The following is a 21,999-nucleotide window of genomic DNA, read 5'->3' on the forward strand; positions in this document are numbered from 1 at the left end:
TTATGAGGCCCCTGCCTGCCCTTGAAGCAAAAGTAACTGGGATCAGGATCCATTCACAATTGTGGAGAAAATGCAGGTGGTTGAATGGCACTCGAGAACACTCTGTGACGTCCTTGTGGCGGAATAGTGAACCAATGGATGCATGGCCAAAGGGGTTAATACAAATTCTAGAGGCTGGGAATATCCTTGGAGTTGATCCCATTCTCCCACTCCAATGATTATGGTGGTGACGGCACAATAGCTTGGAAGAAATTCCCAATATAGGCTAAATTTTAACGCCCCCAATATTCATCAAAATCACTCAAACAAACATCTTTCAAAATTTATTGCAACATAATTTTGTGAAAACATAATAAACACATCCCGCCAGTTAGGAATTGTAAGGCAGAACCTTTTCACAGGAAAGTTGAACATACTTTCCTAACCATGCTCTACACTGGGCTATGACAGCCCATCGTCACACCATTCTCAGCAGAAGCTACTAAAACACTGAATGAACTCCCAAATGGTCACCTGTCCAGTTCCAAGGTCGAGCACCAAAAATGTTCATTCCAAAATTAAGTTCAGATGAGGTGATTTTTCTCTACACGGTTACAGCCTTAAAGATGTTCGAAGGCAAGTGAGGCCAGCTGTCAGGGTGGAGGTGAAAGGTTAACGTTGGCATGCTGGGCCTGAACTTTTCATCCATTTGGGCACGCTCCCTCGGCGATCCTGAAAACAGGCTTGAAATGGGTTCCTGGCCGCGGTCGGCCCCAGAGCGCAATTCCACATCGGCTGGCCAATTACCAGGCAGCCAGCGCAAAACATGTGCTAGAAAAGGCGGAGCACTGCTGGTGAGGGTGGGAAGAGGATGGGAACCGAGAAATAGGAGGGTGCAGGCTGGCGTGACTAATGTGCTCCCTCAGGGGTGCACACAGCTGCAGCGGAGCTGTCTCAGGGAGCTACTGACCTGCGAAAAATAAATGGTGTCGGAAAGACTATGCCACGAGTGTCCAGACAGCACCTTTGTCCTCAGACACCTTTTTGAAATTTATTTCAGCCCCGGACTGCTCATTCTGTCCTGGATCGAGATTGAAGCCAAAATGTAAAGGCTGTCTGGCCAATCGGCTCTCCCGCCAATTGTAAAGACAGACGGGCCACATAAAATTTCACTCAATTTGGCCCTTAATGGGCTTGATGTGGAGATGCCGGCGTAAGAAGTCCTACAACACCAGGTTAAAGTCCAACAGGTTTGTTTCAAATCACTAGCTTTCGGAGCGCAGCTCCACTCACCTGATGAAGGAGCTGTGCTCCGAAAGCTAGTGATTCGAAACAAACCTGTTGGACTTTAACCTTGTGTTGTCAGACTTCTTACTTAATGGGCTTGTCATCAGGTGGGTTTCCGACTCTCGCATGCGCCCGCTGACTGAAATATTGCACAAGTTCATCCTAACGGCAGGACGCATGCGCAACATTTTTTCACACGTGATTTCAAATGTTTCTGGGTCAAGTCTGCACCCGCCTGAGCTACTCAAAATTCTGGCCCTAGAGTTTTATTAAATTATTGTTTTAGATCAGGGAGTATAGATAATAAAATTTCCCACAGGAAATTAAATGGCTGAGTATAGTCCATGAGCGTACATGTGAGAATGTATCCGAACTTTGGGAAGGGATACTTCAATGGGATGATTACTTTGCTTGATGTTCTTTTCCAGATTCTACTGTCCTGAGGTCCTGCACTGCTGGGCTGCTTTTGATCTGGAGATATGTACAGGTGGATGTTTTGGAGTTCTGAAGATTTGGTAAATTCAACTTGATAAGCGACATTGTAAAGATGCTGTGAAGCCTGGTGCCTCCTACCCATGGAAGTGGAGAGTGAATAAGTTGTTACTTAGTTCCCAAATTGAGCCTGCAAAAAAAAGAGACAGGACAATTTAGAAATCTTCCTCTTTTACAGGGAGCAGGAAAAAGCCAGTTAATCTCACAACTTCACCCGCTTAGCCTTTCAATTTACATCATAAACACCCTGATGGAATCTGAAAGGTAGCCAAACCCACCCAACGTAACAGGCACAGGGGAAGAAACAGGGACAACAACCTTCTCACTCTCCTCCGATCACTCAGTGAGACAACATGTGTAAATGATGTGGCTAATGCAACAACATCACATTGAAATGAATGGGGTGGGAGTGTAGTGTGTGATTATATGAGATTAATATTGAGACACATAGAAAGGGAGCTTTACCCGCCCAGGGTAAAGAATTCTATGATACGATTCAAACAAGAGCAGAGGATTTCTCTTTACTCATAGTCATCCCTTAATCAACATCAGTAATGAGATATTCTTGTGCTAACGAAATGCAACAGCACCGCTAATATGTCTGCCGCTTTCTTCAACTGAGGGTTCTCACCCCATTGTGGCTGATGGGGCCCTCAGCCCTGTCCAACCCATTTACCACACACCTATCCTCACTCCTTCCCCTCTCTTCCAGGACCATGATAGGGTTCCCCTTGTCCTTAATTCCCACCCACCCACCTCCACATCAAGAAGGCCATCTTCCACCATTTTGGACACCTCCGACATGATGCCATTTCCAAGAAACATTTCCCCCTCCACTCTCCTATCAGATTCCAAGAAAACTGTGAAAGAGTCATATTTGACTCAAACCCTGAACTCTGTTTCTCGCTTTATAGATGCTCAGATCTGTTGAGCATTTCCAGCACTTTCTGTTTCCATTTTAGAGGTATTGATGGACCTAGTGCTTGGAACTGAGGTGGACCAAATGGACCAGGTGTTTGTGGGGGAGCACTTGGGTAAGAATTATTATCGTAGCTTAAGGTTTAGATGGGTAATTGAGAAGAGAAAGCAGCAATCTAGGACAGGATACTCCGGCCCCCTCAGCCACACGTTTCTTGGCAGCGGGAGGCAGCGTGCCAATCGCTGGCAGCGGCATTCTCTATTCCTGCCGCAATTGATGAGATGTCCCATTGAAGCCACCCCGAGCCACGGAGAAACCCACGGGTGAGGGTGTGCTTCCGGCGGGAATTCCATCACTAGCGAATGTCTTAATGTCTAAATTGGAAAAGGGCTATCTTCACAGACTGAGAAGGGGTCTAGCCAGGTTAAAAGGAAGCCAAAGACTGTCAGGAAAATATGCAACAGAACAATGGGAGATCTTTAAAGATGAGATAGTTCTGGCTCAAACTAGTTACATTTCAACAATAACACAGCGGGCAGCACTGTTGCTTCACAGCTCCAAGGTCCCAGGTTTGATTCCCGGCTTGGGTCACTGACTTTGTGGGGTTTGCACGTTCTCCCTGTATCTGCGTGGGTTTCCTCCGGGTGAATCATAGAATTTACAGTGCAGAAGGAGGCCATTTGGCCCATCAAGTCTGCACTGACCCTTGGAAGGACACCCCACTTACACCCCCCACCCTATCCCGTAACCCAGTAACCCCACCCAACCTTTTTGGACACTAAGGGCAATTTATCATGGCCAAGCCACCTAACTCGCACATCTTTGGACTGTGGGAGGAAACAGGAGCACCCGGAGGAAACCCACGCAGACAAGGGAGAATGTGCAGACTCCGCACACTCCGCACTCCAAGCCGGAATTGAACCTAGGAACCTGGAGCTGTGAAGCGACTGTGCTAACCACTGTGCTGCCGTGTTGCCCTAGCTCTGGTTTCCTCCCACAAGACCCAAAAGACGTGCTGTTAGGCAATTTGGACATTCTGAATTCCCCCTCTGTGTACCCGAACAGGCGCCGGAATGTGGCGACTAGGGGCTTTTCTCAGGAATTTCATTGCAGTGTTAATGTAAGCCTACTTGTGATAATAAAGATTATTATTATTAAAAGATAGGGGGAACCAAAGTGTTAGACTTCACCTCACTGGCACATTTGTGTAATTAATAAGGCTTGGTACTACTCATATTCTTCAAGCTGAAAAATCTAAATTTGCGTATATTATTGTGGTATTTCATGTTGTTGAGAAGTCTTCAAGTTAGTGGCTCTTTCGTGCCATATACGGTGATGTAGCATTGAGGCAAAAAAGTGGTTATGTACAGGAAGGTGTTCTGACTGCAATTGGTCAGAAGAGAATTAGGAAGTGGGGACTTACAGGGAAGTTAGCATCAGCATAGGACATTAATAGTCAACGGGTATTTGTCTCGGTTTGAGGGGTTTCGGTAAGAACCCAGAAGTGACAAAAGTTAATTGTCACGGTTTGAGGATTGCCAGGAGAATCCGGCATCGGGATCAGGATTAGAATCTAATCATAGAACATACAGTGCAGGAGGAGGCCTTTCGGTCCATTGAGTATGCACCGGCCCACTTAAGCCCTCACTTCCACCCTATCCCCTAACCCAATAACCCCTCCTAACCTTTTTGGACACGAAGGGCAATTTAGCATGGCCAATCCACCTAACCTGCACGTCTTTGGACTGTGGGAGGAAACCGGGGCACCCGGCGGAAACCCACGCAGGCACGGAAGAATGTGCAGACTCCGCACAGACAGTGACCCAGTGGGGAATCGAACCTGGGACCCTGGCGCTGTGAAGCCCAGTGCTAGCCACTGTGCTACCGTGTTGCCCACGGTATTAGGGCAAAAGTAATTGCTTTTAAGAGAGAATGAATCGTCTTTGTCAAAAAATCGTCTTAATCAGAGAGAGAGGGAGAGAGAGAGGGAAAGAGAAACATGCAGCAAGTAACTGTGAAATGCGCAGCTTCAGCAGTTAAGGTGGACTGGAAGTTCTTGAAGATAAGATGGGCTGGGAAATGGTGGCTTGATAAAGAATCCACTAGAGTTGAAGTCTTAAAGTTGCAAAGAGATTTGTATGTAAGAATTAAGTTCGCTAAACTAAAATTGGGAAGGATGCCATGGGCCAAGAGACCAGGTTCAAGGAAACACGAAGAGCCGCGAGGTCCCAGTCTTCATGAGAAATTACATGGGCTGAAGTTGTGTATCGTGCCGTGCCTTGACTAGTGAAATGTTAAGCACCAGACTTTAAACCTTGTTAGTTGGCAATCTAAATTACTTGTCAATATGGTTATTCTTCGACAAGAATTTTCTTACTCTGGGGTTTGGTACAAGGTACTAATCCCAACAAACACAAAGGCGATAAAAAATATGCTAAAACTAAAATAAAAGGGTGTACGATGGAAGTCAGGAGAATTAATCAAGAGAGAGGGAGGTTGAAGAAGAGAGGTGAAGAGGAAAATAAGGCTGAATGTGAGAATAGAATGGCAGTTCACATAACATTTTTGGAGGGGGGGGGGGGGGAGTTGAAGGAGGGGACAGGATGCAGACAAGTGCATAATGGATGAAGACTGACATCATTGTTGAACCAGAGGGGCAAAGCAGAACAGTCAAAAGCATTAACATTCTCAACTTGAACCCAAGATTCACTAGAAAGGAAGGGATTTTTGGAGGGAAATGTGCAAAATAATGGAAATAGCTCCATACCATGTAGTAGGATAGTATTGTTTCTTCGTTGTAAGCATGGTCGGTTACTCCTTATTGGCGTTTTCTGCAAGAACAAAATCCAACTTAATTTCAGAGGATCTTAATTGGTCCATACACCCAGCTCCTTCAACAACTCTAATCATAGATTCTATCCACCTATTTAACCGGCTGTCACAACCCACGCACATTCTCCTCTATCATGCATTCTACTTATACCCACCTCCCTTCCATTATTTCCTATTGTAAACATTTTTGTAAATAATGTCTGATAATTGTTGGAAACTGAAACAAAACTCCAGCATAGTTAACCGCCCCCCTGACACTCTGTACCAATCACACAAAATTATGTCCCCAGCACTTTGTAGAAGAAATTGGTTGAGTGATATTCCTAAACTTGAGGAGTTAGATAGAACACAGTGAAGATGGCAGGGGAGCTGATGTTTTGCAGCTGTAGCATATGGGAAGTGTTGGACACCCATGTGATTCAGCATAAAACCATAAAAGGGGCAGAAGTAGGCCATACGGCCCATTGAGTGTGCTCCACCATTCAATGAGATCATGAGTTGTAATGATGCACATTCACAAACTTCATTCGAAACACAAAGGATCCTTTCAAGCGTTTCAAGCATCAGCCAAGATTCTGGATTCACTATCTAACTGCCCATCTTTATCCATCCTCCTGGACCACACCATTATGTCCTAATCAGTTTAAGTAGGCTTTTCTTTTATCAAACAACCCCCTCATCATTTTAATCACTTCAACCAGATCTCCCCTTGGCCTTCTCCAGTAGAAATAGGTCCAATTTCCCGAGCCTCTCTGTGGTGATTGTCCCTTTCTGGGCAACACAGCAGAGTAAGGGTCACATGTTCTGCGCAACCAATCGGGATTCAGAGTGTGGAATCACCCCATGGTGAGAAAGGCTCTTCGGTAAAGAGACAGTTTGGGAGCAAAATGAGGCTGCTGTACAATTCCTATGAATAAATAGCTTTTGTGTTCACTAGTTACAGAGAGGAGAGGGTCTCAGAGGAGGATGAGGAAGAGATTGGGGGTAATGAGAGATGTAGGGCAGCGGTTTTAAGACTGATAGGTGAAATCCAATAATCCCCATTTCTCATCCATTCAGAAGTCTTTCTTCAGTCGGATATCCATTCTGAGGAGCAACCAGATTACATGCACTTTGAGTTCTTAATGCTGCTCGAGACTTACATATGTTTTCCCTCCCTCAGCTGGAACATCCTCTTGGCCGCAGAAGGACCCCGAGCACCCTCCCTTAACATCAGAGGATGACCTGCAGCCAGATGAACCCCCATCACATCCTCCCTCTGTGCCACGCACCAGCACAGATACAAACACGTTGGTGGTCCAGTGCATACTGAGGGAGGCATGTCACATTTGCTTGAGGTGGAGGCAGAGAGTCCCCTGGGTGTCGACAATTGAAGGACTGCTGGAGGCCAGGCCAATGCTGAGCCTGGGACAGATGATGAGCCTCTGGAGACATTTATCAGATGGTAAATGCTGGATGTCCAGCGGGATGCACAGGAAGATCTGGCAGCGATCCCTGAATTCTGTGTGCCATGTTCACTGTATTGGAGGAGCCAATGTGGAGCGTGAGAACTGTGTTAGCCCTGAACTCTGAATGCACAACTTTCTCCGTAGAGAGAGTGGCAACTCTCATGGAGAGGCAGCTCCAGGAACAAATCTTTAGAATGCAGATACAGCAAGTAATTCAGAAGGTTAATGGAATGCTATCCTTTATTACGAGAAGAACTGTAAGGGTGTTATGCTTCAGTTATATTGGTGCGAATATATCTTGAATACTGTGTACAGTTCCGGTCTCCTTACTAAAGTAAGGATGTAAATGTGTTGGAGACAGTTCAAACTAGGTTTACTAGATTGATACCTGGAATGAGTGGGTTGTTTTATGAGGGAAGATTGGACTTGCTTCCACTGGCGTTTAGACGAGTGAGGGGTGATTTGGTTGAAGTTTATAAGATCTTGAATGACCTCGACAAGGTGGATGTGGAAAGGATGTTTCTTCCTGAGGGCGGGTCCAGAACTAGGGGCCATAGTTTTAAAATGAGGGGTTGTCCTGTTAGGACAGAGGTAATGCGAACGTTTTTCTCTCAGAGGGTTGTGTGACTTTGGGATTCTCTGCCTCAGAAGGCGGTGAAGGCAGGGGTCATTCAATATTTTTAAGGTGGAGGTAGATAGATTCTTGTTAGGCAAGGAAATCAAAGGTTACCGGAGGTACATGGGAATGTGGAAGTTGAAACACAAGCAGATCAGCCATGACCTTATTGAATGGTGCAGCAGGCTCGAAGGGCCGAATGGCCTACTTCTTCTCTTATTTCCTTTCTTCACAACTTAATCAGGGGTTGCATTCAAACCTGTGAGCCCACACTCTGGCAGTGACCTCAGCAAGTCACTGCTAATGTGAGAGGCGATTGAAGCACCCAATAACTCTGCTAGCCACCCGTCCATTTCTGGTGAGCAGGGAGGATCAAGCAAACCTCATGTTACAGTGCAGAAGGAAGCCATTCGGCCCATTGAGTCTGCACCGATCCTCTGAAAGAATGCCTAACATATGCTCACCCTCTCACAAATCTGTAACCCCATCTAACCTTTGGACACTAAGGGGCAATTTTAGGATGACCAATCTTCACAACCTGCACATCTTTGGACTGTGGGAGGAAACGGGAGCACCCAGAAGAAATCCACATAGACACGGCGAGAATGGGCAAACACCACACAGACAGTCATCCAAGGCCGGAATTGAACCTGGGTCCTTGATGCTGTGAGACAACAGTGCTAACCACTATGCTACCGTTCCGCCGTGTTAGTGGATGACCTCAGCTCCATGCATCTGGGGGCTGGTCTTCGGGGCACTCCTGATGATGGCAGCTGTTTCTCCGCCCTTCTGCTAGTTATTGTTGTATCTGAGGAGACTGCAACCACTGAAGATAGTCTAGTCATGCCGCTGGACTCTCCCGTCCATTCGCGGCCCACACAGGCCCTGGCAACAAGAGGATGCCAGCCAAAGTCATCAAGGCTGACGGGGCATCAGAGTCAGCAGCCTGCCTCCAATACAGCTGGTGGACACTCTGTAAAGATTAGCACCGTAGCATGTTTGGCAGACTAGAGGGCCCTTCATGGCTCAGGTGACTGTATTTACTATATGGTCAGAGCACCAGACACAAAACCAGCATCGCCCAAACATTCAGGAAAAATGTGCAGCAAACTTTCAACAAAAAGTAAAAACTGTTCATTCTTACCTCGAAAGGACACATGGCGGTGATGGTAGTTTGCACGCAGTAAGTCAATGGAGCAATGATCCTGCCAGAAGCTTTGTTAACAGCAAGTACAGAGCTTGTTAAGAAGGAGTAGACTGGATTGGTGCATGAGATGGTCCTTTAAAAGACTAACGGCTGGAAATTCCAAAACCGAAAACATTGCAGTTCCTTCCTCAAATGGTATTCGTCATTATTAGGAACTTGAAAAATTTTAATTCCAAAGGTTGTGAAGCTAGTGAACCAAGGCACTTAAAGATTCCCTGAAACAAGACTGTGAAATTCCAGAGACAAAGTAGTAAAATCCAACAGGATATATTCATAATCAGAACGGCACTTGCTGTCAACAACATAGGGCTGGATTTAAAGAAATAATAATTTTATGGGACATGGTCGTCACTGGTTGGGCCAGTATTTATTATCCACCCCTAACTACCCTCCATTTCAGAGCTGTGGACTGGAGTCACATGTACGCCAGACCAGGTGAGGAAAGCAGATTTCATTTCTTAAAGAGCATTCGTGAACCAGTAGGGCTTTTATGATAATCAGCAATGGTTTCATCGTCACCATAAGACTTTTAATTCCAGATTTTTATTGAGTTCTAATTCCGCCATCTGCAGTGGTGGAATTTGAACCCAGGGGCGAGATTCTCTGACCCCCCGCCGGATCGGAGAATCGCCGGGGGCTGGCGTGAATCCCGCCCCCGCCGGTTGCCGAATTCTCCGGCACCGGATATTCGGCGGGGGTGGGAATCGCGCCGTGCCGGTTGGCGGGCCGCCCCCCGGCGATTCTCCGGCCCGGATGGGCCGATGTCCCGCTGCTAGAATGCCTGTCCCTCCGGCGTGGATCAAACCACCTCTCTTACCGACGGGACAAGGCGGCGCGGGCGGACTCCGGGGTCCTGGGGGGGGGGGGGCGTGGGCTGATCTGGCCCCGGGGGGTGCCCCCACGGTGGCATGGCCCGCAATCGGGGCCCACTGATCCGCGGGCGGGCCTGTGCCGTGGGGGCACTCTTTTCCTTCCGCTTTCGCCATGGTCTCCACCATGGCGGAGGCGGAAGAGACCCCCTCCACTGCGCATGCGCGGGGATGCCGTGAGCTGCCGCTAAGAACATAAGAACATAGGAACATAAGAACTAGGAGCAGGAATAGGCCATCTGGCCCCTCGAGCCTGCTCCACCATTCAATGAGATCATGGCTGATCTTTTGTGGACTCAGCTCCACTTTCCGGCCCGAACACCATAACCCTTAATCCCTTTATTCTTCAAAAAGCTACCTATCTTTATCTTAAAAACATTTAATGAAGGAGCCTCTACTGCTTCACTGGGTAAGGAATTCCATAGATTCACAACCCTTTGGGTGAAGAAGTTCCTCCTAAACTCAGTCCTAAATCTACTTCCCCTTATTTTGAGGCTATGCCCCCTAGTTCTGCTTTCACCCGCCAGTGGAAACAACCTGCCCGCATCTATCCTATCTATTCCCTTCATAATCTTATATGTTTCTATAAGATCCCCCCCTCATCCTTCTAAATTCCAACGAGTACAGTCCCAGTCTACTCAACCTCTCCTCGTAATCCAACCCCTTCAGCTCTGGGATTAACCTAGTGAATCTCCTCTGCACACCCTCCAGTGCCAGTACGTCCTTTCTCAAGTAAGGAGACCAAAACTGAACACAATACTCCAGGTGTGGCCTCACTAACACCTTAGACAATTGCAGCATAACCTCCCTAGTCTTAAACTCCGTCCCTCTAGCAATGAAGGACAAAATTCCATTTGCCTTCTTAATCACCTGTTGCACCTGTAAACCAACTTTTTGCGACTCATACACTAGCACACCCAGGTCTCTCTGCACAGCAGCATGTTTTAATATTTTATCATTTAAATAATAATCCCTTTTGCTGTTATTCCTACCAAAATGGATAACCTCACATTTGTCAACATTGTATTCCATCTGCCAGACCCTAGCCCATTCACTTAGCCTATCCAAATCCCTCTGCAGACTTCCAGTATCCTCTGCACTTTTTGCTTTACCACTTATCTTAGTGTCATCTGCAAACTTGCCCTTGGTCCCCAACTCCAAATCATCTATGTAAATTGTGAACAGTTGTGGGCCCAACGCTGTGTTTATTAGCTCTGATTACATCACCTTTGCTCACGAGTCGCCAGGTATCTTTCGGATACCGCCACGTGGTTCAAGTTCAAGTTATGATTAATAAGTCAGCACACCGCTTAGTAAGATTGAAATCAACGGTCATTTATTATATACAACAAGTAATGTTTATACAATAATCCTACTATCTATATAATAAACCTAGCACTACTGGCCAATACTTAACTTTAGGAAGAGCCCACCAGGTCAGGGAAACGAATGGCTTGTCCAATCGGATTTGGCCCGCGGAATTCAAAAGGCTGATACAGGTCGATGGCTAGGAGTCTTTATCGGATAGCGATCGCTGGATTCAAACTTACAGTTGCCGGTTGCTTATCTTGCGAAGGTCTCGAGCAGGCAAAGAAGAGAGAGAGAGAGATCTGAACTTGGCCCCTCACTTTATAGGGCCCAGGGGCTTCCTGTCTCCCGGGGCGGCCCTTGACCCTGAGTCCCAAGTGATTGGACTTGTTCCCAATCACTGGGTTCGATATGTCCAATTGCGAGGCGATTCCCCGATCGGGGGGTGGTCGTTCACCTGCCTTTGTTTCGGCCACTGCAGGCGCCGACAGGTCTGGCCCGGTATTCAATTGCTAATATGTTGCAATTGTTCCCGGGGATAGCCGATTAAACTGCAGATGTCTGGGTTGATGGGCTGCTAATAGTCCTGAGTATAACTGCAGATGTCTGGGTTGATGGGCTGTTAATAGTCCTGAGTATCGATCTGGGCCGACTTCCCCAGAGCCGAATATGATATTCTGCCTGCAGCTGTCCGTTTGTGTCTTGTTACCTGCTTTTCCCATCAGCCTTTCCGGTTAGCCATTTTAAATCGGGTTTTGGCCAAATTAATCGGGAAGCAGCCATTTTACGTGGCTACAACTGATCCCTGAGGGACACCACTAGCTACTGATTGCCAACCAGAGAAACACCCATTAATCCCCACTCTTTGCTTTCTATTAATTAACCAATCCTCTATCCATGCTACTACTTTCCCCTTAATGCCATGCATCTTTATCTTATGCAACAACCTTTTGTGTGGCACCTTGTCAAAGGCTTTCTGGAAATCCAGATATACCACATCCATTGGCTCCCCATTATCTACCGCACTGTTAATGTCCTCAAAAAATTCCACTAAATTAGTTAGGCACAACCTGCCCTTTATGAACCCATGCTGTGTCTGCCCAATGGGACAATTTCCATCCAGATGCCTCGCTATTTCTTCCTTGATGATAGATTCCAGCATCTTCCCTACTACCGAAGTTAAGCTCACTGGCCTATAATTACCCGCTTTCTGCCTACCTCCTTTTTTAAACAGTGGTGTCACGTTTGCTAATTTCCAATCCGCCGGGACCACCCCAGAGTCTAGTGAATTTTGGTAAATTATCACTAGTGCATTTGCAATTTCCCTAGCCATCTCTTTTAGCACTCTGGGATGCATTCCATCAGGTCCAGGAGACTTGTCTGCCTTTAGCCCCATTAGCTTGCCCATCACTACCTCCTTGGTGATAACAATCCTCTCAAGGTCCTCACCTGTCATAGCCTCATTTCCATCAGTCACTGGCATGTTATTTGTGTCTTCCACTGTGAAGACCGACCCAAAAACCTGTTCAGTTCCTTAGCCATTTCCTCATCTCCCATTATTAAATCTCCCTTCTCATCCTCTAAAGGACCAATATTTACCTTAGCCACTCTTTTTTATTTTATGTATTTGTAGAAACTTTTACTATCTGTTTTTATATTCTGAGCAAGTTTGCTCTCATAATCTATCTTACTCTTTTCTATAGCTTTTTTAGTAGCTTTCTGTTGCCCCCTAAAGATTTCCCAGTCCTCTAGTCTCCCACTGATCTTTGCTACTTTGTATGTTTTTTCCTTCAATTTGATACTCTCCCTTATTTCCTTAGATATCCACGGTCGATTTTCCCTCTTTTTACCGTCCTTCCTTTTTGTTGGTATAAAACTTTGCTGAGCACTGTGAAAAATCACTTGGAAGGTTCTCCACTGTTCCTCAGCTGTTTCACTATAAAGTCTTTGCTCCCAGTCTACCTTAGCTAGTTCTTCTCTCATCCCATTGTAATCTCCTTTGTTTAAGCACAAAACACTAGTGCTTGATTTTACCTTCTCACCCTCCATCTGTATTTTAAATTCCACCATATTGTGATCGCTCCTTCCGAGAGGATCCCTAACTATGAGATCCTGAATCAATCCTGTTTCATTACACAGGACCAGATCTAGGACCGCTTGTTCCCTCGTAGGTTCCATTACATACTGTTCTAGGAAACTATCGCGGATACATTCTATAAACTCCTCCTCAAGGCTGCCTTGACTGACCTGGTTAAACCAATCAACATGTAGATTAAAATCCCCCATGATAACTGCTGTACCATTTCTACATGCATCTGTTATTTCTTTGTTTATTGCCTGCCCCACCATAATGTTACTATTTGGTGGCCTATAGACTACTCCTATCAGTGACTTTTTCGCAATACTATTCCTGATTTCCACCCAAATGGATTTAACCTTATCCTCCATAGCACCGATGACATCCCTTACTGTTGCCCGGATGTCATCCTTAAATAACAGAGCTACCCCACCTCCCTTACCATCCACTCTGTCCTTCCGAAAAGTTTGATACCCTCGAATATTTAACTCCCAGTCGTGACCATCCTTTAACCATGTTTCAGTAATGGCCACTAAATCATAGTCATTCACGATGATTTGCGCCATCAACTCATTTACCTTATTCCGAATACTACGAGCATTCAGGTAAAGTACACTTATGTTGGCTTTTTTACCTCTGTTCTGAATCTTAACACTTCGATCAGTAACCTCTCCTAAGTTATATTTCCTCTTAACCTTTCTCCTAATTTTCCTTGTCGTTGAACCCATATCTTCATGTAACAACCTGCCGCGTCGCTTACCATTAATATTTTCACTTCCCATTTTATTTCTTTTAGTATTCCTGGTCCTATTCACTGAGCTCACCTCAGTCACTGTACCTTGTACTGTCGCCCTTTTTGATTTTTGACTATGGTTTCTCTGCCTTACACTTTCCCCCTTACTGCCTTTTATTTCTGTCCCTGTTTTACTACCTTCTAACTTCCTGCATCGGTTCCCATCCCCCTGCCACATTAGTTTAAACTCTCCCCAAGAGCTCTAGCAACCCCCCCCCCCCCCCAAGGACATTGGTTCCAGTCCTGCCCAGGTGCAGACCGTCCGGTTTGTACTGGTCCCACCTCCCCCAGAACCGGTTCCAATGTCCCAGGAATTTGAATCCCTCCCTCTTGCACCATCTCTTGAGCCACGCATTCATCCTCTCTATCCTGACATTCCTACTCTGACTAGCTCGTGGCACTGGTAGCAATCCTGAGATTACTACCTTTGAGGTCCTACTTTTCAGTTTAACTCCTAGCTCCCTAAATTCAGCTTGTAGGACCTCGTCCCGTTTTTTACCTATATCGTCGGTGCCTCTGTGCACCACAACAGCTGGCTGTTCACCCTCCCCCCACAGAATGTCCTGCAGCCGCTCCGAGACATCCTTGACCCTTGCACCAGGGAGGCAACATACCATCCTGGAGTCTCGATTGCGTCCGCAGAACCGCTTGTCTATTCCCCTTACAATTGAGTCCCCTATCACTATAGCCCTGCCATTCTTCTTCCTGCCCAGCTGCGCAGCAGAGCCAGCCACAGTGCCATGAACCTGGCTGCTGCTGCCTTCCCCTGGTGAGCCATCTCCCTCAACAGTATCCAAAGCGGTATATCTGTTTTGCAGGGAGATGACCGCAGAGGACACCTGCACTGCCTTCCTACTCTTGCTCTGTCTTTTGGTCACCCATTTTCTATCTCCCTCAGTACCTTTCACCTGCGGTGTGACCAACTCGCTAAACATGCTATCCACGACGTCCTCAGCATCGCGGATGCTCCAAAGTGAGTCCATCCGCAGCTCCAGAGCCGTCAAGCGGTCTAACAGGAGCTGCAACTGGACACACTTCTTGCACGTGAAGGAGCCAGGGACAGTGGACGTGTCCCTGAGCTCCCACATCGCACACGAGGAGCATGACACGGGTCTGAGATCTCCTGCCATGTCTTAAAACTTCGGTTAACTTCAACAACTACAATTTCAACAAAAAAAACAACGAAGAAAAAATAAATAAATATACCAAAGAAAAGAAACAGAAAAACAGAAACACTACTTACCAGTCACTTACCAGGGATAAAAAGCACTTCCTCCCCACCCAGCTTCGAATTCCCACCTAGATTCAAATTCCCAAACTCACTCTTAGCTGTGTCTCACTCCTGGCTCTGTCTTCTTTGGCTCACTGGGAAAACTCACTGGGAGTTGCTCTTTTTAAATTGTCCCGAATTGACTCCCCTCCCCCAGCTGCCTTTAGATCAAGGTAGATTTAAGGGACTGACACTTAACTGCCAACCAGTTATTTGAGTGGGTTGGGGAGCCCTTGTTAACCCACACTGCGCAATACTAGCTTAATTTAAATTAATTTAAACTCCTGAAATTTAAAAGGAGCTGCCTTACTGATTTAATTCAATTCCCACCTAGATTCAAATTCCCAAACTCACTCCTGGCTCTGTCTTCTCTGGCTCACTGGGAGAACGGTTCGTGCCACTTCAGCTGCCGATCCCGGCGCAAACTGTGCGCCGCGGGATCCGCGCATGCGCAGTGACGCCGGCGCCAATGTGCAGTGGCCTCCTTCAATGCGCCGGCCCCAACGCAACATGGCGCAGGACTACAGGGGCCGGCGCGTCGGAAAGCCCAGCCACTGAGGCCGGCCCACTGATCAGTGGGTGTCGATTGCGGGCCAGGCCACATCGAAGGCTCCACCCCGGGTCGGACCCTCCCTCCCTCCCCCACAGGCCGCCACCCAACCCTTCCACGCCGAGGTCGTGCCGGCACAGAGCAGGTTAGAATGATGGCGGCGGGACTCGGTTCTTTTCTTACGGTCGTTCGGCCCATCCGGGCCGGAGAATCGGTGGGCCGGCCGTGTAGTGCGGCCCACGACCAGCGCCGCGCCAACCATCTGCGGAGCATCGCGTGCCGGCGTCGGTGCGGCGTGGCCCGTTCGCAAGGATTCTCCGGCCCGGCCCAGGGCTGGGAGAATCCCGCCCCTGTTTGCTGCTGAAGGGTGGAGGTGGTGGGGTGGTTGCGAGGTGGGGGGTGAGGGGCGGGGGGCGGGGCGGTGGGGCAGGCAGTTTTGGTGTAAAAATGTTGAATAAAAATATTTTTGAGAAAAAAAGATGAACACCCAGGTATTTGGCATTGACTACCATTTCCCCAGGTGCAGGCATTTTTGCAATTCCATTGCAGTTGTCTATTCCATTGCAGTGGTCCTAACACTGACCAATAGGAACTACCATCCCCCAGTCTTAGAAATAACCATTTACCAAGACTCGCTGTCTTCTGTCATTATGCCAATTCTTTATCCTGCTGATATTAACCCTCCTATTCCTTGAGCCTTGGTTTTGTTACTCAACCTTATATGTGGTACTTTGTTAAATGCTTTCTTAAAATCCATTTAAACAACATTGTTGCATTCCCTTCATCAACAATGTTCCTTCATCAAATATGATCTGCATTTTACAAATCCATTCTGGTTTCACCCATAATTAACTCTAACTACTCGAAGTTCCTGTTGTTGCTGTTTCCCCCCCTGATTATTGTTCTCAAAACCGTACCCGTCGTTGATGTGACACTAACCACCCCCTACTCAATAGGAATGTATTTTCAAATCTTCTTGAATAAGTCACTCTATAATCTTTTAGCTACGCTGCTGTATCTAGGGAAGATTATGCTATCTCCACCCCCGCTTCCTTGAGCAATCTTGGATGCAAGCTATCTGGATCAGGCGAGTTATCCATTCTAAACATAGTCAGCCTTTCCAGTACATCCCGCCTATCAATTTTCACCTCATCCATTACTTCTGCCATTTCCACTTCTTGCTTCCTCTCATTAAACACCAATACTCATTAAAATTCTAGCCTTTCCCTGCACCTCTCTTTGTCCCTAATAGGACCCGCTCTACATCTTACTACCTGTTTACTATTTACTTTTGTGTTTCCTTTTATGTTAACTGCTATTCTATTCTTGAATTCTCTCTTCACTTCCCTTCTCAACTTATTGTATTTGGCAAAGCTCTCATTTGAAGAATTCACCTGACGTGTAGTGTACACCTTTTTTTGTTTCATCATCTTATCTGTCTTCCTGGTCATCCAAGGAGACCTGGCTTTGGTTCTCCTGCTTTTCCTTCTATTTGGAATAGACCTAGCCTGTACCTGAAATATTTCTTCCTGAAAGGTACTCCTTTTGTTCAAGTTTTCCTTGTCAGTCTCTGGTTCTATTCCACCCCGGCTAGATCCTCTCTAATCCCATTGAAGTTAGACCTCTTCCAATTTAGACCTTCTACTTCCGATTATTCCTTGTTTTTCTCCATTACTAATCTAAAACTTATGATACAATGATCACTCTTACCCAAGTTTACCCCCACAGTCACTTGGTCCACATTCCCCAGCACCAGCTCCAGAAATGTCTCCTTCCCAGTTGGACTGACAACATGAAGGTCAAGGAAATTCTCCTGAAAAGATTTCAAAAAATTCTCCCCCTCCTTACCCTTTACTCTAACATTATCCCAATCGATATTTGGGTAAATAAAGTCCCCAGTAACAGCACTCTTTCATTCTTGCACATCTCAGTGATTTCCCTGCCAATTTGTTTCTCTATCTCTGTCTGTCTGTCTGTCTCTCTCCTTCTCTCACTCACTTTCTCTCTCTCTCGCTGTCTCTCTCTCACGATTTGGAGATCTGCTGAATATCCAAAGTAGTGCAATCACACCTTTCTTACTTCTCAACTCTAACCAATTGGATCCCACCCTTGCCCCCTAAAGGACTCCCTCACTTTCCAACACTATCATGTTTTCCCTAATCAACGACGTTGACATAGAACATACAGTGCAGAAGGAAGCCATTCGGCCCATCAGGTCTGCACCGACCCACTAAAGCCCTCACTTCCACCCTATCCCCCTAACCCAATAACCCCTCCTAACCTTTTTGGACACTAAGGGCAATTTAACATGGCCAATCCACCTAACCTGCACGCCTTTGGACTGTGAGAGGAAACGGGAGCACCCGGAGGAAACCCACGCAGACACAGGGAGAATGTGCAGATTCCTCACACACAGTGACCCAGTGGGGAATCGAACCTAGGACCCTGGCTCTGTGAAGCCACAGCTAACCACTATGCTACCGTGCTGGCCACCTCCTTTGTCTTAGTCTATCTGTTACTGAAATACTCATTCATGCATTTGCTACTTCTGAACTTGACTATCCCGAGGCTCCCCTGGCCAACTTCACACCTTCCACACTCTATAAAGTCAGCTTCTTGTAACCTTCTCATCCTGTTTTCAAATGCCTCCATGCCCCTCCTCACAAACCGTTGACAGCTATGTCCTCAGCTGCTTTGGCCTAAGCTCTGGAATTCCTTCCCTAAATCTCTCTGCCTCTCCACTGCAATCTGCTATTGTAAGATTCTCTTCCTGTGGCACCAGGTGCATGGGAACACTGCCACCTGCAGGTTTTCTTCCACAGGCCATCCCGACTTGGACCTACATCGCCGTTCCTTCATTGTTGCTAGGTCAAAATCCTGGAACTCCCTCCCTAACTGCACTGAAGATGTACCTACACCACATGCAATGCCGCGGTTCAAGTTAGGAATGGGCAATAAATGCCGGCCTAGCCAGTGACCCCCACATCCCGTGAATGAAAAGAAAAGCTCCCAGGGTTTCATAACAAACTTTGTCACACTTCCAGTTCCTACTTTTGTTGTTAATAATGGTAACCTCTGCGTCAGGAGTGTGATGATTCAAGCCACAAAACCTAAAAGGAAATACGTAAACCTCAGCAACCAGGAAAATGTCACTCAGCTACGCAGAATAGCTACTTTGTGCTGTTCAGTGCCTGAATTTTGTGCAGAGGAACAGGCCCTCGAGGTTGTTCCATCATCAATGAGATCATTGCCGATCTGTGACTGAACTCCACATACATGTCTTTGCTCAATATCCCTTAATAGCTTTGGTTACCAAAAACCTAGCAATATCAGAATTAAATTGGACAATTGATCCAGCTATTTCCGCAAAGCTGATTACCCAGTGCTTCCCGTTATAATCTAGATTGTATCAAATCTGGTGGTTGGAGTTAGGATGCTGCTGACCTGTCGAAGAGCTCAGCAATGTTCATGTTGGCTCCATTTGTGTTACCCAGGCTGTAGACCCTGAAGGAGAAAAATGGAGAAGAAGGTGTTGTTGAGAACTCGCCACTTCAGCAGGTCCATAAGCACAATCAAGCCCGTTGATGACAGCACTCGGAGAGGCACAGTGACAGTGGCCTGGAGACTGTTCGATTCCCTTCACATGAGGGAGAGCTATCAATTTACTCTGCTCTTCTTGGTTCCCTGCCTCGTCATCACTGATGCCCTGCCACAATGGCACTTATGCATTGTTCAGTGCTGCCTCTTCCAAGGTTGTGAGTTGGTGCAAGTGCAGCACTCCTATATGCACATCATCTCCCAGGTATTGTGAGCTCTCTCCTCCTGCAGGCGGAGGGGAGAATGATGTTTGAGTCAGCTGCCCCCCCCTGAACTCTCACTGTAAGACATTGATGTCAGCTGTTGCAGTCAGTGGTGGCCCTTTCTCATTCCCATCCCACCTGAGGGGATGGCTGAAGGCACAGTGATAGGACTGTTCGGGAGTTATTATGGGCTCACAGTTGCTGCTGTGTGGAGTTACAGGCCTGTCACCTCACTGCCGTTGACCTGTCACCTTACAAGGTCATCGAACCTCTTGCGATGCTAGACGTCAGCCCCCTGTTCACAGCTTGATTGCTTCACTGCCACCTCGAACCAGATCCTTTTGGTTTCTTCTGCCAGAGGCTGGGAAAATAACCTCCTACCCCTCAGTGACAGCCTCTGTCAGGCCTCAGAGGGGGGACCTGGAAATCTTGGGGTTGCCCGTCATTGTTTGCCCCTGTCAGCCCTGGTCTAACCCCCTCCCTGCACAACAATGGAATAGGAGGGTCAGTTTAAGCTTGGATAAAAATTTGGCATTTGAAGATAAAAACAGGGAGTTGGGGCAAATGGTTGTTTTTCAGACTGAGGATTGTAAACTGTGCTGTTCACCAAGGATCAGTGCGAGGACCACTGCTTTTTTGATATAGGACGCGATTCTCCGGAAAGATTTCTCAGTGTGGTAGTGAGTGGGAATTGTCGCGAATTCCCAGCGCTCGGCCTGGGAAGGCCGGCAATGCAATACAACATTAATTGTCCCCTTAACGAGGCCTCATGGGCTTCACACCGCAAATGAAGGCTCTCCAGCTGATTCGCCGGGACCGCGCTCGCCAGTCGCCTGCTAACAAGGTCGAGCAGCCCTGAAACAACACTTGCACAGCCAACCCCGTGCAGTGCGCAATCATGGCGCTGAGACACCCGGCCCCAAGGTTTGGAGACGCAGACCTGGTGAGGCTTCTAGATGCGGTCGAGGCCAGGAGGGATGCCCTCCTCTCCAGAGGATCCTGGAGGGTGAGCCACAAGGCGGCCTGGGATGAAGGCGCAGCAGCCATCAGCTTGGGGAGTGTGACCAGGAGGACTGGCCTCCAGTTCAGTGTCAGTGCAAGAAGATCAAGGACCTACTTTGAGCAGCACGGGGGAGTAGGGACGGGAGAGTGGGGTGGCACCATCGGGAGAGTGGGGCATTGTTGGACGCCTATGAAACATAGAAACTGCTTCGCCAGAACCAGTCTGGGGCGGCTGTCTGTGGGGTCCACGAAGCGTAGGAGGGGTGGGCTGGGTGGTTGGGGGTGTAGGACTGGACATTGCGCAGGGCAACCGTCATGGAGAGCGCTAGCATTTTAGTCTCTGCGAGGTCACGCGTGGCCCCTTCTAGGAGTCACTGGCGTATGAGATCTGACCCAATTCCAGTCACAAAAGTGTCCCGCATAAGGAGGTCTGAGTGTTCCTTGGCCGTAACAGCCTGACAGGTACAGTCCCGGACTAGTGGGATTAAGGCCCGCCAGAAGTTTTTTATGGACTCAACAGGGAGTTGAGAGCGAGTGGCGAGTGCGTGCCTGGCGAAGAGCGTGTTCATTTTCTGTGCGTAGTTGTCCTTGAGTAGAGTCATGGCTTCGGCGTAGTTCGGTGCGTCCTGGATTAACGGAAAGATTTTGGAGCTCAACCTGGAATATAAAATCTGACTCTTCTGAGCCTCCGGAACAGGGGTTGGTGCCGCGTTGATTTACGCTTCGAAGCAAGCTAGCCAGTGCTGGAAGTCCTTTCTGGCGTCACTTGCGTATGGATCCAGCTGCAGGCGATGCGGTTTGATACGGAGGTCCATCCTTAGAAACTGATAGCAATAAATTGAGGCACGATCAATTGGACAAAGGCGATAGTTAAATCCAACTGAGGCTTTATTGCTATCAGATGTGTGGCCTCCCACAGTAGCTGGCGAAATGGCTGCTCGCTGGAGGACACGCATATTTATACAGGCAGGGACCACCGGCGAACCTGTAATACAGGTCCTACCGTACAACACCTAATACAGGTTCAAGTGGTTTACCACACTGTGGACGTAAGTGGGGAAACCGAACAAGGTGAAGATACTATGTAGGGCCTTAATGACAGTGGCCGCGGTCATGTCGGGGCAAGGGATTGCAAAGGGGAAGTGGGAGTACTCGTCAACGACGTTGAGGAAATACACGTTGCGGTTGGTAGAGGGGTGGGGCCCTTTGACGTCGATACTGAGGCGCTCGAAGGGCCGGGATGCCTTCACCAGGTGGGCCTTATCCGGTCGATAGAAGTGCGGCTTACATTCTGCACAGATTTGTCAGTCCCTGGTCATGGCCCTGACCTCCTCGGTGGAGTAGGGCAGGTTGCGGGCCTTGCTGTAGTGGATAAGCCGGGTGGCCCCCGGGTGGCAGAGGTCATTGTCGATGGCCCGGAGTTGGTCATCTTGCGCGCTGGCGCATGTGCCGTGGGCACAGGGCATCTGGGGGCTCATTGAGCTTCCCAGCACGATAAACGATATCATAATTATAGGTGGTGAGTTTGATCCTCCACCTCAAGATTTTAT

The 21,999-nt window shown here is 47.7% G+C and overlaps 1 long non-coding RNA gene across 1 annotated transcript; it reads right to left on the bottom strand.

The window, feature by feature from the left end:
- Nucleotides 1–310: 310 nt before the first annotated feature.
- On the bottom strand, nucleotides 311–8,934 carry LOC140394845 (uncharacterized). Its single transcript, XR_011936037.1, has 3 exons — nucleotides 8,718–8,934; nucleotides 5,445–5,508; nucleotides 311–1,888 (listed from the first exon to the last, which is right to left on the bottom strand). It is a non-coding gene; the product is annotated as an uncharacterized lncRNA (long non-coding RNA).
- Between the last annotated feature and the right edge of the window lie 13,065 nt (nucleotides 8,935–21,999).

The sequence above is a fragment of the Scyliorhinus torazame genome, chromosome 18 (genome assembly GCF_047496885.1).
Source record: "Scyliorhinus torazame isolate Kashiwa2021f chromosome 18, sScyTor2.1, whole genome shotgun sequence".
NCBI classification, from domain to species: domain Eukaryota; kingdom Metazoa; phylum Chordata; class Chondrichthyes; order Carcharhiniformes; family Scyliorhinidae; genus Scyliorhinus; species Scyliorhinus torazame.